This window comes from Phyllostomus hastatus, unplaced genomic scaffold (genome assembly GCF_019186645.2).
Source record: "Phyllostomus hastatus isolate PE091 unplaced genomic scaffold, TTU_PhHast_1.1 phas_contig_80, whole genome shotgun sequence".
NCBI lineage: Eukaryota > Metazoa > Chordata > Mammalia > Chiroptera > Phyllostomidae > Phyllostomus > Phyllostomus hastatus.
In genome coordinates, this window is record NW_025333960.1 from 11,988,671 (window position 1) to 12,003,039 (window position 14,369).

At 39.3% G+C, this 14,369-nt stretch overlaps 1 protein-coding gene and 1 pseudogene across 1 annotated transcript in view; both read left to right on the top strand.

Moving 5' to 3' along the window:
- The window catches only part of L3MBTL4 (L3MBTL histone methyl-lysine binding protein 4), a 418,336-nt gene that overhangs the window by 2,416 nt on the left and 401,551 nt on the right, over window positions 1-14,369 (top strand). The gene's annotated exons all lie outside the window — the stretch shown is intronic.
- LOC123826331 lies at window positions 2,252-3,160 on the top strand (annotated as a pseudogene).

Here is a 14,369-nt window from a genome sequence, read left to right on the forward strand (position 1 = left end):
ATTTTGCCATTTTCTGCTTATTTGTTTGTTTATTTACTTACATTGAGGTTTAATTAACATGTAACATTATATTATTTTCAGGTACACAACATAATAATTTGTGTATATTGAAAAATAATTACCTCAATAAATTTGGTTAATATCCATCACCACATAGTTACAAGAATTTTTTTCTTGAGATGACAACTTTTAACATCTTCTTTCATAGCAACTTTGAAATATGCAATACAGTATTATTAACTATAGTCACCATTAACTGTGGCCATGATAAAAAGTTTTACGTATTTTCCATAATTTTGTTTATGTCTTTAAGTAACATACATGTTTATTAAGGGAAGGAACAAGTCCTTAGTTCTGTTTTTATTCAGAGTGTTTTGCACTGTGGTCAGAGTTTAGCTTAAATGACAATGGATAACTGTTCTGTGCCTGGCGTGGTACCTGATAAGGGGTTAAGTGCATACTCCACAGATACTTGTAGGACTGAATCTGTGTGTGAGCAGGCAGCTGCTGAGTAGAGGCGCAGGTGATACAAGCAGTCAGGAAGATCAGTCTGACTATGAAGGAAGATTTCCTGATGGGAGGTCCTGGAGGAGAGGGGGACCTGAAAGTCACTGGGCAGAAGGCTGTAGAGGTAACACCACCCACAGTCTGACCGAGGAGGCAGGGAGTCCCGTCCCCTCTGACCCTTTGCCCCAGCCATTTCTTCCAGTGTGGTGTAGGTTCCCTTTCTCTAGAGTGGAAAAGACTTTGAAGTCATCATTAGGTAAGGGTTAATCATTTCAACTATTTGAATGAAAAAATAATGCTGCTGCTGTTGAAATGGGAAGTTAGCAGGAGGGCCACGTTGGTGGTTTGGGAGCAGGGTGGAACAAATTTCTTTCAGTTTTTAGAATATTGAATTGAAAGAGACACTGATATAGCAAATTTGTGGAGTGACACAGATGTTGGGCTAGAGAAAGCCAGATAGGAAATATTCAGCTGGTATGGGGGTGTCAATAAAAAGCCTGAGACAGAGTAAATAAGCTAGAGGAAAGGAAGGAGCAGTTTCATGACTGGGGAGTGGGGTACACCCAGGGGAGGAGTCAGTGAGGAAGCTAAGGAGTGGTCAGCCGGGAAAGAAAAATCAGGTGTCACAGTAACAGGGAAGCTGGTGGAAGGCCATAGGGGGATTTCCAGTTAGGTCTGGTTAGTTGCTGATGAAAATCAGAAGTGAGAAGATGTACGTGAACTTGGCTAGAAAGAGGTGATCTCAGTGGTAAGGCTTCAGTGTGAGCTGTTGGTATTGTTTTCCTTTCTGTTTTAGGTACATAGATGTCCCTTTTCATTTGAATAGAGTTTCGTAGTTTACATAACATTCCTACCTGTAGCACTGTGAACATATTTTGAGGATAATTTATTATAAGAACATATGTCCATGTGAAGAGAACTATTTGGGACCATTTAAAAAAACAATGGAATGTTTACATGCTTCAAAATGGCCCTTGCATCAAGTATTAGAAATATAGATATTATATATAGGGAGAATAAAACAAAAACAATGAATTAGAAGATACTTGGGAGAAATGAAGCTCTTCAGTTAATTCACACATGTAGTAGTATTTTTATTTAAACATTTGTACTACTATTTTTGTTTTTAGAATAGTGCCTCAGAAGAATTTATCTTTATTTTGCAAATACACCTTTCACAGTAGCAATGGAAAAATGAAACCTTTTCTCTGAGCCCTTCAGAGACGTCGTCACCACTTCCCTGGCCTGTGTGTGCCTTCTGGGGAGGATGGCACCATGGTCAGGCCCCTGTTTAGTGTCACCTGCTGAACCTGGATTTTGTGTTGATTTCAGCTCATGTGTGAAGCATTCTGTTAATGAGACTAGCTATTGTGGAGAATGCTTATGCATCAGATCATTAAGGTGGATATTAAATGATGAAAGTGTGGTTGCTGCCACAATTAATAATTGAAAATAATTTGTTTGGAAAGTGTCATGTGGGGGATGTGGGAAGCAAAGCAGCAGTGCATGCATCTTTTCTTTGTTACCATACCTAGCTAGAGAGGTTTTTAACTAGAGGGGCAGATGCACAGTATGACACTTTTATTCAGAGTTTTTGGTGTGTGAGCTATTCTGATAGCTTTTAAGATGAGGATAGCTGTTTAGATTAAATCATTGTTGCCCTCAAGAACCTAAATGGGGACCATTCCCATGGTGGCAACAGGTAGAGCTTAGATTGATAGGTGCAGGCGGTTGTGAGATTGCTTCCAAGCATGATCACCATGCGGAAGAAGATCTCTGCACCTGGATAGAAGAGGTGACAGGCATGGGTATCGGCACCAGCTCTCAGCTGGGCCTGAAAGATGGCATAATCCCCTGCAAATTCATAAAGAAGCTACAGCCAGGCTCAGTGAGGGAGGTCAACAAGTCCTTGTTAAACTGGGCTCCGTTGGAGAATGTTGGCAACTTTATTAAAGCTACTCAGGCATATGGTATGAAACCCCATGACATATTCAAGGCAAATGATTCTTCGGAGAATGCAAACATGACCCATGTTCAGACTATGCTGATGGCTCTAGCCAGTCTGGCTAAAACAAAAGGAGTCCATACCACCATTGACATTGGAGTGAAGTATGCAGAGAAGCAAACACAGTTTTCAATGAAGGAAAATTAGATGCTGGCCAAAGTGTCTTTGATTTGCAGATAGGAACAAACACATGTACCAGCCAGGCAGGTATGACAGACTGTGGACCAGGAGGCCCCTTTATGATCCCCAAATCCAAACAGACAGACCTTTTGAGCAGACCGCGATTAGTCTGGAGATAGGTACCAACAAAGGGGCCCGCCAGGCGGGGATGTTAGTGCCAGGTACCAGAAGAGACATCTACGACCAGAAAGAAGTTCACTTTACAACCAGTGGACAGCGTGACAGTTTCTCTACAGGTGGGTACCAACGAAGTCGCTTCCCAAAGAGGAATGAGTGTGTACAGGCTCTGTGGCAAGTACATTATATGATCCTAAACATTGTGCTGCTCCAACAGAACCTGTCATTCACAATGGAAACCTAGGAACAGAAACAAATGGGATGGAAATCAGTGATAGTGATTAGCAGATAGAATACCCAGATGAGAACCATGGTGGTTACCAATATGGCGACCCAGGCATTAATTATTAGTCACAGAGAGGAGCTCAGTACTTAGACTGTTGTTTTTATTCAATGAGAACCAAGCTAGCCTTGACTAATTTTTATCTTGTCTTCCTAAAATACTAACATGCTTATTATACCTAAAAGAAATAGTGCTTCCCATACATTCCTTTTTCCTTTTTTTGCCTCTTCGTTAAATAGTTGCCTTTCCCTGCTGTAACAGTTAAATCCTACAGCATAACCAATAACTCGCATGTGAAGGAAAAAGGTATGCTCTGAAAAGGGAATACTGTTGTACAGCCAATTCTTTATCACTGATCTAGGCATTTTTACCATCTTTTACTGAAACTGCTGTAGGAAGCTTTTTTCTCTTTTTTTCCTTTTTTTAAAAAAATTACAGCTTAGTGTTTGGTTTCTACATGGAAGACTGAAACTCATTCTTTCACGCTTATAGCTAAAGGTGGTGTCTGCCAACTAAATTGAAGACAGCATTTTAGAAATTTATATATCAATGTTTCTACAGTATTGTTTGACAATTTTTAAATAAATCATGATCTGTGTGCGAAAAAAATAAAAATAAAGAAAGGACCTAAGTCGGGGGGTGAGGCATGTTTGCTGGGTGTCCACTTTGTGCCAGTTGTGTGCTGGGTGTATGGGGGTGATGAATACAGACATTACTGCTGCCTTCAGGGAGCATATAGTCTGCTGAGGGGGACAGCTGTTAACAATCTCTGAAGTAAATGTCTAAGGACAAACGTTAAGTATACTATGAGAAAAACCAACAGGTGTGCCTGTGCACGGGTTTATGGGTCAGAAAAGGCCCCTGTGAGGATGAATAGCTGCAGAGAGAAGCATGTGTGCAAGGCACTCAAGGCGGTCTTGGTGTGCTGGAAGGAGAGGTGAAGGCCCATGAGGCAGGAGAGCACGGACTGGGTGGGGCCATGGCTGAAGGGCTAGTCTGGGCTGGAGCATGAAACCCAAGAAAACCCTGTTGAGGATTGTGCATTCTTTTTTTCTTGCCCCAGGAAGGCTTTGCAGAGTCTGAGCAGGGGTGTGACGTGATCTGCTTTATATTGGGAGAGGCCCACTCTGGCTGCCAGCTACAGAATGTCGTGCAGGTGGCAAGACCAGTTAGGATGCCATTGTAGGGATTCAAGTGGGAGTCCTGGGGCTTGGGCCAGGGAGGAGGGTAAGGAGATGGATAGAAATGGAGGGACTTCAGGAGTATTTTAGAGGTAGAATTTACAAAGTTGCTGATGGGTTGGAGGGTACAGGAGAGATAAGAATCTGAGATTACTCCCCTGATCTTTAACACAAGAAACCAGGTGAATTTTCATGCCTGAGCAAGACTGGGGAGGAGCAGTCCTGGTAATTTTGCCTTGCCCATTTGTCCAGTGTAAGGCCTACTGGATGCAGGTTATTTTTAGGGAGACAATTTGGTGTGGTTGTGATAGTGTCAGGCACAGAGCACTGTCCTGCACATGTTTCTGGAGTTTAGCCTAAGTTTGTTCCCCTTTTCGGTGGCTGCTTAGTTCACACCAGGTTTAATGCCATCCTGCACATGAACCTGAAGTCTGTCTGCAAGTATGCAGTGTGTCTGATACATGTTGTCTTACCGCCTGCTATCAAGGAGCCTTCTAACAGTTTCAGCCCTAATTGGGAAGGTCTAAAGTTGCTGGATGTTCCTCGTGGACTATTTATTACTTAGTTTCCCTACAATGTGGCACCCCAACACTGATCCTAACACCGGGAGACTCTTCAAGTCCCTCAAAAGTCTCTGGTATGACAATTATGAGCCATTGCTTATTCTTCATGGTTCCTTCTTTTGAGCGCATGGGACTCAAAAATGGGACTTTATTAAGTGACAACATTTAAAAAACTGCTTTTGGTCATTACTACTGTAATTTATTTCTACATAGAAACCAAGAAGCATTATAAATATGCCTACAGGCCTGCATAAATGGATCCGGGTTAGCACTGATGCCAGTCCGAGGCCGCCTTCATAAGACAAGCTAATATCCTGCCCTTGCCGTTTTTTTCTTAGGTCCAGCCATGCATGGTGCACTTACTTGGTGCTGTTAGGCCAATGGAGTTGTGACCTAAATCCAGGGTCACCAATTTGGATGTCTAGAGGGGTTAGGCAGGTAGAAGAAAACACAGAATCCTCTTGATTTTGCTTTCATTTTCTCATCATTGAAACTTAGAGTAGGTGCTTGCCTATTGTAAGAAGTTCTTTAAGTATAAGGACAATGAGAGGAGGAAGTTCCCCACAGTGCTGTGGAGACAGTAGGGAATGGTGGAGACAGGGCAAACTAGGGATCTTATATGGGCTAAAGCAGGCAGTTACTTAAAAAAACCCCTCAAGTTAGAAATCTACATTTTTAAAATATGTAACCACCATATTTAAAAATACTGGCTCTAATTGTTTGGACACTGCTAAGGTAAACAGAATGTGTTTGCCGACCAGATGCAGTCTGTGGGCTGCCAGTGCACAACTGTGACTTGTGGGGTCAGCTCTGTGATTAGCTGAAGGTACTTGCCTTTTAATCAGGTTGTTTTTCTTACTCATTATGGATGCCTTTCGTATTTATCATGATGGAGAATATCAGCAAACATACGAGCTTCTTAGCCTACTGGTTCCTGCCTTTTTAAGTCTGATTTGATTAATCTGGGAATGAGAAGGGGGAGTGGGGTCAAGCCTTGCAGCTCTGTGAGATGGGGTTCTCACAATTTAGGTATAACGTAGACTTGTTACAGCTTTCATTCATGTTTCTGTGGAATTTTCACATATTCCTATTTTTAAAATATATCTTTTTTACTAATTGTCTTAGAGTTTGTGTATCTGATGGTATGTGATTTTGTATGATTTGAGGGTTACAGTGTCTCCTCTCATTTGCGGGCTTTTCAACAGTGGTATCTGCCTTTCTTGTGAACTTTCCTCCAGGAAGTGTCTAAGTCTCCCTGAAACTGGAAGCCCCCTACTCCCTGTATTTTCCTGCCATGGTGTGCTGGTGCTTGCTATTCACTCTGAAGCACAGACCCTTCCTTGTCTATGTTCCCCGGAAACTTTAGGGTTAAATAAAGGCTTGTTCATCACATCACTCCGGAACCTAACAATTGCCTGACATGTGTTAGACACCCAGTAAGGTGGAATGATTTTGAGTCAATTAGTGATAGACTCACATGGGAAAGAAATTCCACAAAACCCCTAACAGTTTGGGATTCTGTGAGTAACTAGCTAAGGCTTTGGGTTTAAGCACTGACTTTTTGGCTACTCATTTTATTATTATTATGGTTACATATCAAAGGAAATGTAAAAGGTCTCTTTTTGCTTTATAGCAAAGAATATCTTTTAATTCCCTATCATTGCACCTTTAATCCTGGTCTGTCATCAAAGTGAATTATTAGAATGTATAAAATCTATATTTTATACACTCAATTACTAAGGATGATTAGAACACATATTTTTTTCCTTTTCTCTTTTGAATCTATTAGCTTGCTATGATTTTATTCCCAGAAGATATGTGGATGTCTTTCAGGCATCTTAACACATACAATTGAGCTTAGAATAGGAACTGTTAAGGCTAACGTACCAAGAATCTAAGAAGTCTTGGCCAGCATAGGAGATCAACCTTTTGCTAAATGTACTTGGAAAAATCCTACACTTGTAATTTCCAAGTTGATAGAGTTCTGTGCAGGGCCATAAATATACTTCATTTGTTAATCGAATGCCACAGATATTTGGTACCTTTTAGAAAGACAGTAGTGTAAGTCATGTTGCTGGATTCTGCATCCCATGCAAATTAGAAGCTGTTAACTGTCCTGTGGTGGACTGTATACACAGTACTCCCATGTATAGGAAGTTCCTCATTTCCAGTTGATGCAGTTGTTGTGTTTTGTGTGAATGTGGATGTCTATCCTTTTACTGCAGTTGAATATTTGTAATCTTTATGGCTACTTTGTTCTATTGTGAGGGCAAAGAGAATATCATTGTCAGTCTTTAGAACTGGCATGTCTGAATTAGTTGTCTTTCAAGTTTCTAAAACTTTTAGCTCAGAGTAGCTGTAACTTCTATCATAGGCCAATTATAGGTTATGGAGAAGCTTCTGTTGTCCCACATTTAATAACGTAGAGTTAACTTTTTTTTTAATTTAGGGAGTTTGGAAGCAAACGAATCCCTTTTCTCTAAAGCTCTACTATTAGAGAATTTTTTTGTCCAAAGGAGCGGTTGTATGCATTGTAGGATGTATAGCTGCAGCACCCCGGCTTCTGCTCACTAGATGTCCGTAGCACCTTACCCTTCCTAACTGTGATAAGTAAAAATGTCTCTAGATATTTCCAAATTTCCTCTAAGGAGGGGGGGGCAAAGAGGGCAGAATTCTTCCCTGCTCCCACCCATGTTGAGAACCACTTAGCTAATTTAGCCTGTTTTAGAGATGACAAATCAGAGGTCCAGTTGTATTAAGCAGTGTGTCCTAGGTCAAGTCAGTATGTCAAAATATGAATAAAAAACAGCCTATCTAGCCTGAAGGAACTTCTAATCAATTCTAACCCCATTTTTCTTTTGTTTTTTAAAAATTTATATGTATTTTTTAAGATTTTTAAATTTATTTTTAGAGAGGGGAAGGGAGAGGGAAAGAAAGAGAGAGAAACATCATTATATGGTTGCCTCTCTTGTGCCCCCAGCTGAAGACCTGGCCTGCAACCCAAGCCCACAACTCAGGCATGTACCCTGACTGGAATCGAACCAGTGACCCTCTGATTCACTGGCCGGCACTCAATCCACAGAGCCACACCAGACAGGGCTGTTTTAAAAAAAAATATATATATATATTTTAAGTATATTTTATTGACTATGCTATTACAGTTTTCCCAATTTTTCCCCTTTACCTCCACCCCCTGCCCTGTACCCCTAGTGCTCCAGCATTACCCCTTGCCCTTAGTTCATGTCCATGGGTTGTACACATGAGTTCTTTGAGTTCTCTGTTTCCTATATCTTGTTTGATCTCTCCCCGTCTATTTTATGCCTACCAATATGCTTCTTCTTCCCTGTTCCTTTCCCCCCTTATTTCTCCCTTCCACCTCCCCACTGAAATCCCTCCATGTGATCTCCATTTCTCTGATTCTGTTCCTGTTCTGGTTGTTTGCTTAGTTTTTGTTTTTGTTGTTTTTCTTTTCTTTAAGGTTCATTTGTTGATAGTTGTTTGTTGTCATTTTACTGTTAATATTTTTGATCTTCTTTTTCTTAGATAAATCCCTTTAACATTTCATATAATAATGGCTTGGTGATGATGAACTCCTTTAACTTGACCTTATCTGGGAAGCACTTTATTTGCCTTTCTATTCTAAATGAAAACTTTGCTGGACAGAGTGAGCTTGAATATAGATCCTTGCCTTTCATGACTTCAAATACTTCTTTCCAGCCCTTTTTTGCCTGCAAGGTTTCTTTTGAGAAATCAGCTGATAGCCTTATGGGTACTCTGTGGGTAAATGTCTCCTTTCTTCTTGCTGCTTTTAAGATTCTCTCCTTATCCTTAATCTTGGGTAACTTAATGATGATGTGCCCCTGATGTGTTCCTCTTTGGGTCAAACTTCTTTGGGACTCTCTGGGCTTCCTGAACTTCCTTTGCCAGATTGGGGAAGGTTTCCTTCATTATTTTTTCAAATAAGCTTTCAATTTCTTGCTGTTGTTTTCCTCTGGCACCCCTATAATTTGGATATTGGAATGTTTCAGTTTGTCCCAGAGGTTCCTCAGCCTCTCTTAATTTTTTTTTGAATTCTTGTTTCTTCATTCTGTTCTTGCTGAATGTTTATTTTTCTCTTTTGTTCCAAATTGTTGCTTTGAGTCCTGGTTTCCTTCCTGTCACTGTTGGTTCCCTGAATATTTTGTTTTATTTCATTTTGGGTATCTTTCACTTTTTCAGCCAAACTCAATCAGTTCTGTGAGCATTTTGATTACCAGGGCTTTAAATTCTCCATCAGATAGGTTGGCTATCGCCTCCTCGCTTAGCTGCCTTTCTGAAGTTTTGCTCTGTTCTTTCATTTTGATCCTATTTCTTTGTTCAGGACACCTGTTAAGTTGTAAGGGGTCGGAGTCGGAGTTGTAAGGGGCCGGGCCACCCTACTTGCTGAGCTTCAGCACTGCCTGTGGGGGAGGGGCCATAGAGGGAATAATGCAGTTCACCTGCTGGGCTCTAGCCCACTTTCCAAGGGACTCTCCAGTGAGACTGGGAGTTTCTTCCATTGTGGCAACCCCTGCTGTAGTCCACAGTCAGCTCTGAGTCCCAGTTTCTATTGAGTTAGCCCTGCCCATGAAGTCCTCTGCCTTGCTGGGGTTTCTCTCAGCTGGCCTCACCCGTTTAGTCTGTCGCCTAGCCGCAGGTTCTTACTGGTCTGGTTGTTCTGTTTGACTGTTTCTTTAATTGTTTGGTTGTCAGAGTTCCATGCAGTTTGATGTTCTGGCACTTCTGGTGGTTTAGTGATTTTAGATTGGTTGTTACCCCCCTTTTGTTTGTGTGAGGAAGTGAAGCGTTTCTACCTATACGCCCATCTTGTCCCGAACTCTACTTATGTCTCAAAAATATATTTCTTAATGATAGTAGGCAGCCCCTGTTTATTCTGTCTTTACATGCCTAGCCAAATACAACTAATTGTCACTACTGTTAAACTGTGGCAAAGACGTAAATTATTAATAGCACTTTGAAAGCTAAAACAAGTTGTAAAGTAATTGAAATTTAACCACGTTGATAAGAAAAATATATAAAATTACTTGGTTTTGAGTTCTGTCTTATTATGGCTTTATGCTCTTTACCTATCTCTTAAATTTCTACTGATAGGATGAAAAAAACCTTGTAACGTATATTTTTAATCCAGACCCCTTATGCAGAGTTGCTAAAATGAAAGGACAGTGAAAAGACCTAATTAGTCCACGTTTACCCATCTGAGTAATGACAGAGTTGAAACTGTGACTTGAGTTTCCTGAACCCTAGTCCAGGCATTGTTCTATGATAGCATGTTTACCTTTGTTTTCATGGCCAAGTTTTGCAATACAGTTGTGTTCAATAGCTTGGCAAATTTTATTCTAGAGTAGTAATTCTTTGTGTGCTTGCACAGTTGGGAATTACAAAGCCAGCAATATAAATATCTGCTAAATAAGACTACGTTTATGTGTTCTATATGTATTTATTCAGTGTCTACTTTGGCCAATGATGTGCAAGGCTATGGCAGGTGAGAAGGAGCCAAACAGACACTGAGGTGCTAGTCTTGCCCCCAGGGCGCTCACAGCCAGGGATGCAGATTCAAATTTGAGGCTTCTCCATATCACATTAGAAAAGATGCACTGGTTTATTCTGTATTTATTCATTCAGCAGCATTTTTGAGTACCTATTGTGTGCCAGGCACTGGCACTGGGTACTCTGTTTAGGAAATAAAGCTGGAAGGGAATGGGTGTGCTAGTGAGTGGGCCTTTGGACTCTACAAGAGATGTGTGAAAAATGTCAGTACCTGTGCTGACAGGAGGATGGCCATGCTTTCTAAAAGTTGTTGAAAGTGAGACTGTCTCCGTCAGGTCCCTAACTGACAAGCATTATTGATCTGCTCCACAGGTGTACATGAGAAGCTAGGTGAGGAAGGTCGCACAGTGGCAGGGTGAAGTTACCTCTTTGCCAGTTCTGGTCTTTGTCAGCTTGATCATACAGCACTCCCTCTGAGACTATGTATCACAGACGAAGGAAGAGCCAAAGTCTTAATCACCCGCTTGTAGGGATGAGTGATGTCCTCAGGGTTGTGTACATCTGTATTGTTTATGTGGTCGCTGTTAGCATATGACACAAAAGAAGACAGATAGGTTCACTTCTTGAAAATTGAAAATCTCTGTCCTCATTTTTGAATGTTCTTATTGAGTATTATATATCAAGTGAAGATAATAAATTCTCCAAAATAAATAGGCTCTTCAGTATGAGCATTAAAAAAATTCTCCAACTTTTCCTTAGGCTAAATTACTAATAATGTCAGTCAAGACTGCAAGTAAAAGAAGTAGTTTATAAATTATTTTGAAAGATGATTTAATTCACTCATGTTCTTTAAATTATTCTGATTTTTATCTAATTTACTTCAGAATGTCCATAATGAAGGTCCCTATAATTAAATAAATGCATACGTCCCTTTTATATCCTTCCTCAGGATACACTTCTCTGCAAGCAATGATGAACTTTCTTCTAGGACTAAAAATAAGGAAACCTTTTAAAGAGGGGACAGAAAGTTGAAGTTTTAAATTTATTTTTGTTTCCAAGTTTGAACTTACTCCTGTCACCAGCCAGGCATAAAATTAATGTTTAAATGAATGGCCTGTGGTATACCTGTCACCCCTGTTTCTTTTTCACTTATTTGTAGGAAGATCCAAAGTGGAAGAATGTTCATTAATGTTATATTTAGATTAGGGTTTTCAACTTAATCAACCCTTTGATAACATATTTGGAACATCCCCCTTAGTATCTTGAAATGAAATTAATAGGTAAATAACTTACCTATACATACTTTTGAAAAAGTAAGTATATTGCCCATATATAATAAAATAGAGAAATAAATGGAAGGCAGTTTATAGTAAAATGATAGGTATTTTGAGTGTTGGGACATGATTAGTCTAGAAAATAAAATGAAGTAGTTGGATGCTTGTACTTATGTGTACATTCACCTACATGTGAAAGTGGCCAATACGAGTGCTGTTACAGTGGGCTTGCATCATGGGAGGGGGGTCTTTGAGTAGCATTCTGCTCAATGACATAATTTTCTGAAATGTGAACAGTATTTGCTAAAGTTTTACACAAAACAAAGTAAGACCTTTCTTCAATTTACACATAGGTGCATCCTGAGAAAGACACTGCCTTTTGATTATATATAAAATGGAGTTATGCTCAAGATTTAGAGAAGCATAAATAGGTTTTTCACACATATGAATGTCAAGGGAGATTCTCACCTTTGCAGTAGTCTATTCCTTTTTTTCATTTTAAAATAGAAATTGAGAAAGAAAGTTTATTTTAGTACATAGGGTATACCCATATATGATTTGGCTATAATATATGAGTCCTTGTATGAAAACTATTTTTTCTCTTCATTTGTGCTTTATATGCATCTTATAGCTGCCTTCTTGCCCAGTTCAGTTGTTGCTCTGGGTAAATTTTGGGATTTGGGGTGAGAATGGGGATGGGGTTGGATTTCAGTACATTCTTAAGGCTTGAATATGATGTAAGAAGCAACAAGAATTCAAATTTCCATAAAGTGCTGTTTTATTTTATTTATTTTTATCACCCAAGGACATTTTTTCATTGTATTTAGAGAGAGAGGAAGGGTTAAAAGAGGAGAGAGAGAAACATTGATGTGACAGAGAAATATCAATTTGGTTGCCTCCTGTGAGCACCCAGACGGAATCATACACCCCTGGGATCAAACTTGTAACCTAGATGTGTGCTCTGACCAGGAATGCAACCTACAATTTTTGGTTACAGGACAATGCTCCAACCAACTGAGCCACACCAGCCAGGGCCACAGGATGCTATTTTAATGGTGTTTGACAACTGTCAACATTCAGAGAATGAAATTTAATGTATAAGATGAATATAAAGTGATGTCTGTAAATTGTCTTATTAGGATTGAAAATTAAATATGAGTCATGTGCTGATATTATATACCCACACTCACACTTGTATATGACAATTTTGGGTTTATTATTGATTTGGTGACCATTACTGTCTATGAGGGATATAAAGGCATATTCCTCTTCCAGTTCAATTTGCTTGCCGCTATATAATTAGAATCATGTATAATTTAAGATTGTGTTTAAAGAGTAGGGCTTGTGGCCTGATGAAGTCTTTTTATAATGCAAGGGAGGTGAGAGTAGGCTAACCCATCAGGTAACTTACAAGTGTGTCCTAGTCCAGGCTTTTGATGCTCAAGTGTGAGGATGAGGAAACATGGGAATGTAAGTAAGAGCATGGCTTAGTGGGTTTAGCCTCTGTCGCTGTCTCCATTGAGGATGGAGTTCAAAGACTGGTGCCTCTCTGAACCTGTCTGTAGATTACAATTCCCAGGAGGTATGTATTGATTTTGGGGATGAGCATTAAGCCATTTTCTTGATCATTGCCTTTATGTGCTGAGCTTTATAGTAGGCTTCCTGAGTGGTTTACAAAAATCAGACCCACAGATTTTTACAGTCATTCTTCTTTGATATTATCTCTGGCCTTTCTTTCACTTTTTTTGGTCTTTTATCTTGTTTCACTCTACATCTATAGGCTAATTGTAGAAACACCTGGGTAGAATGCATTCAATGGTTTATCAACTAATAATGGATTTAAACCAAAACCAGAAGTAAAGGAAGCACTGAAAATTGGCATATTAAATTGTTTAAGGCTCACTCTTTGAGTTTTGAAAGGCCTGTCGATAGTCTAATATTTGGTAGACTTAACATAAAAGAACTTTTCAAGGTTGTGATTGCAGAACATTTTACCATAGGATAGTCTTACCCAGCACTTCTTTTTAGCACTATAAAGGTATGTTTTTAAAGTTTGGTATTTCTATAGTACTTTATACTTTCAGAACACATTCCTATCAATTTTGATTATTTTTTAAAACATGTGCTGATATTGCTACGCAGTGATTTCTCAAGGTCAGAGGTATTAGTGGCCATTAACTCCTGGCCAGAGTGTTTAAGCATTCTGTCTTTGTTTTTGTTTAAAAATCTTTAGTCAAACAAAAACATTGTGTTTGTCAGGTCACGATTCTGTAATAGAAGAAATGGTTTTACGAGGGAACCAAAATGATTAATATTCTAAATATTTCAGTATATCATACTAGGAATATTCATGAAAGGTCTTCTTAAGATTAGCTGAATAAAATTGACTCTGTTAATTCCCTATTAACTCTCTTATTTAAAAGAGTTTGAGTTTGTTATTTTCTAAGATGTAAGTGTAGTGAAACTTGATATTTTGCCAGCTTTTGAGAAGATGGCAACTGCTGAGCTTTCTTTGCTAAATTATATTCAGTCAGTTGAGATGAAAATTAATTGGAAATAAATGGAATGACTGACAATTACTATGGAGTAAAAAAATTCCCTAAGAACAAAGCCACTTAACAGTTAGGTGGCACTGTTTCCTTTTTCTTTTAAAAAGTATGACTAAGTCTAATTAAAATATAAAGAGGTTTCATGTGTGGCCTTATTTAGAGCTAGCCAGATTCAAAACAAATA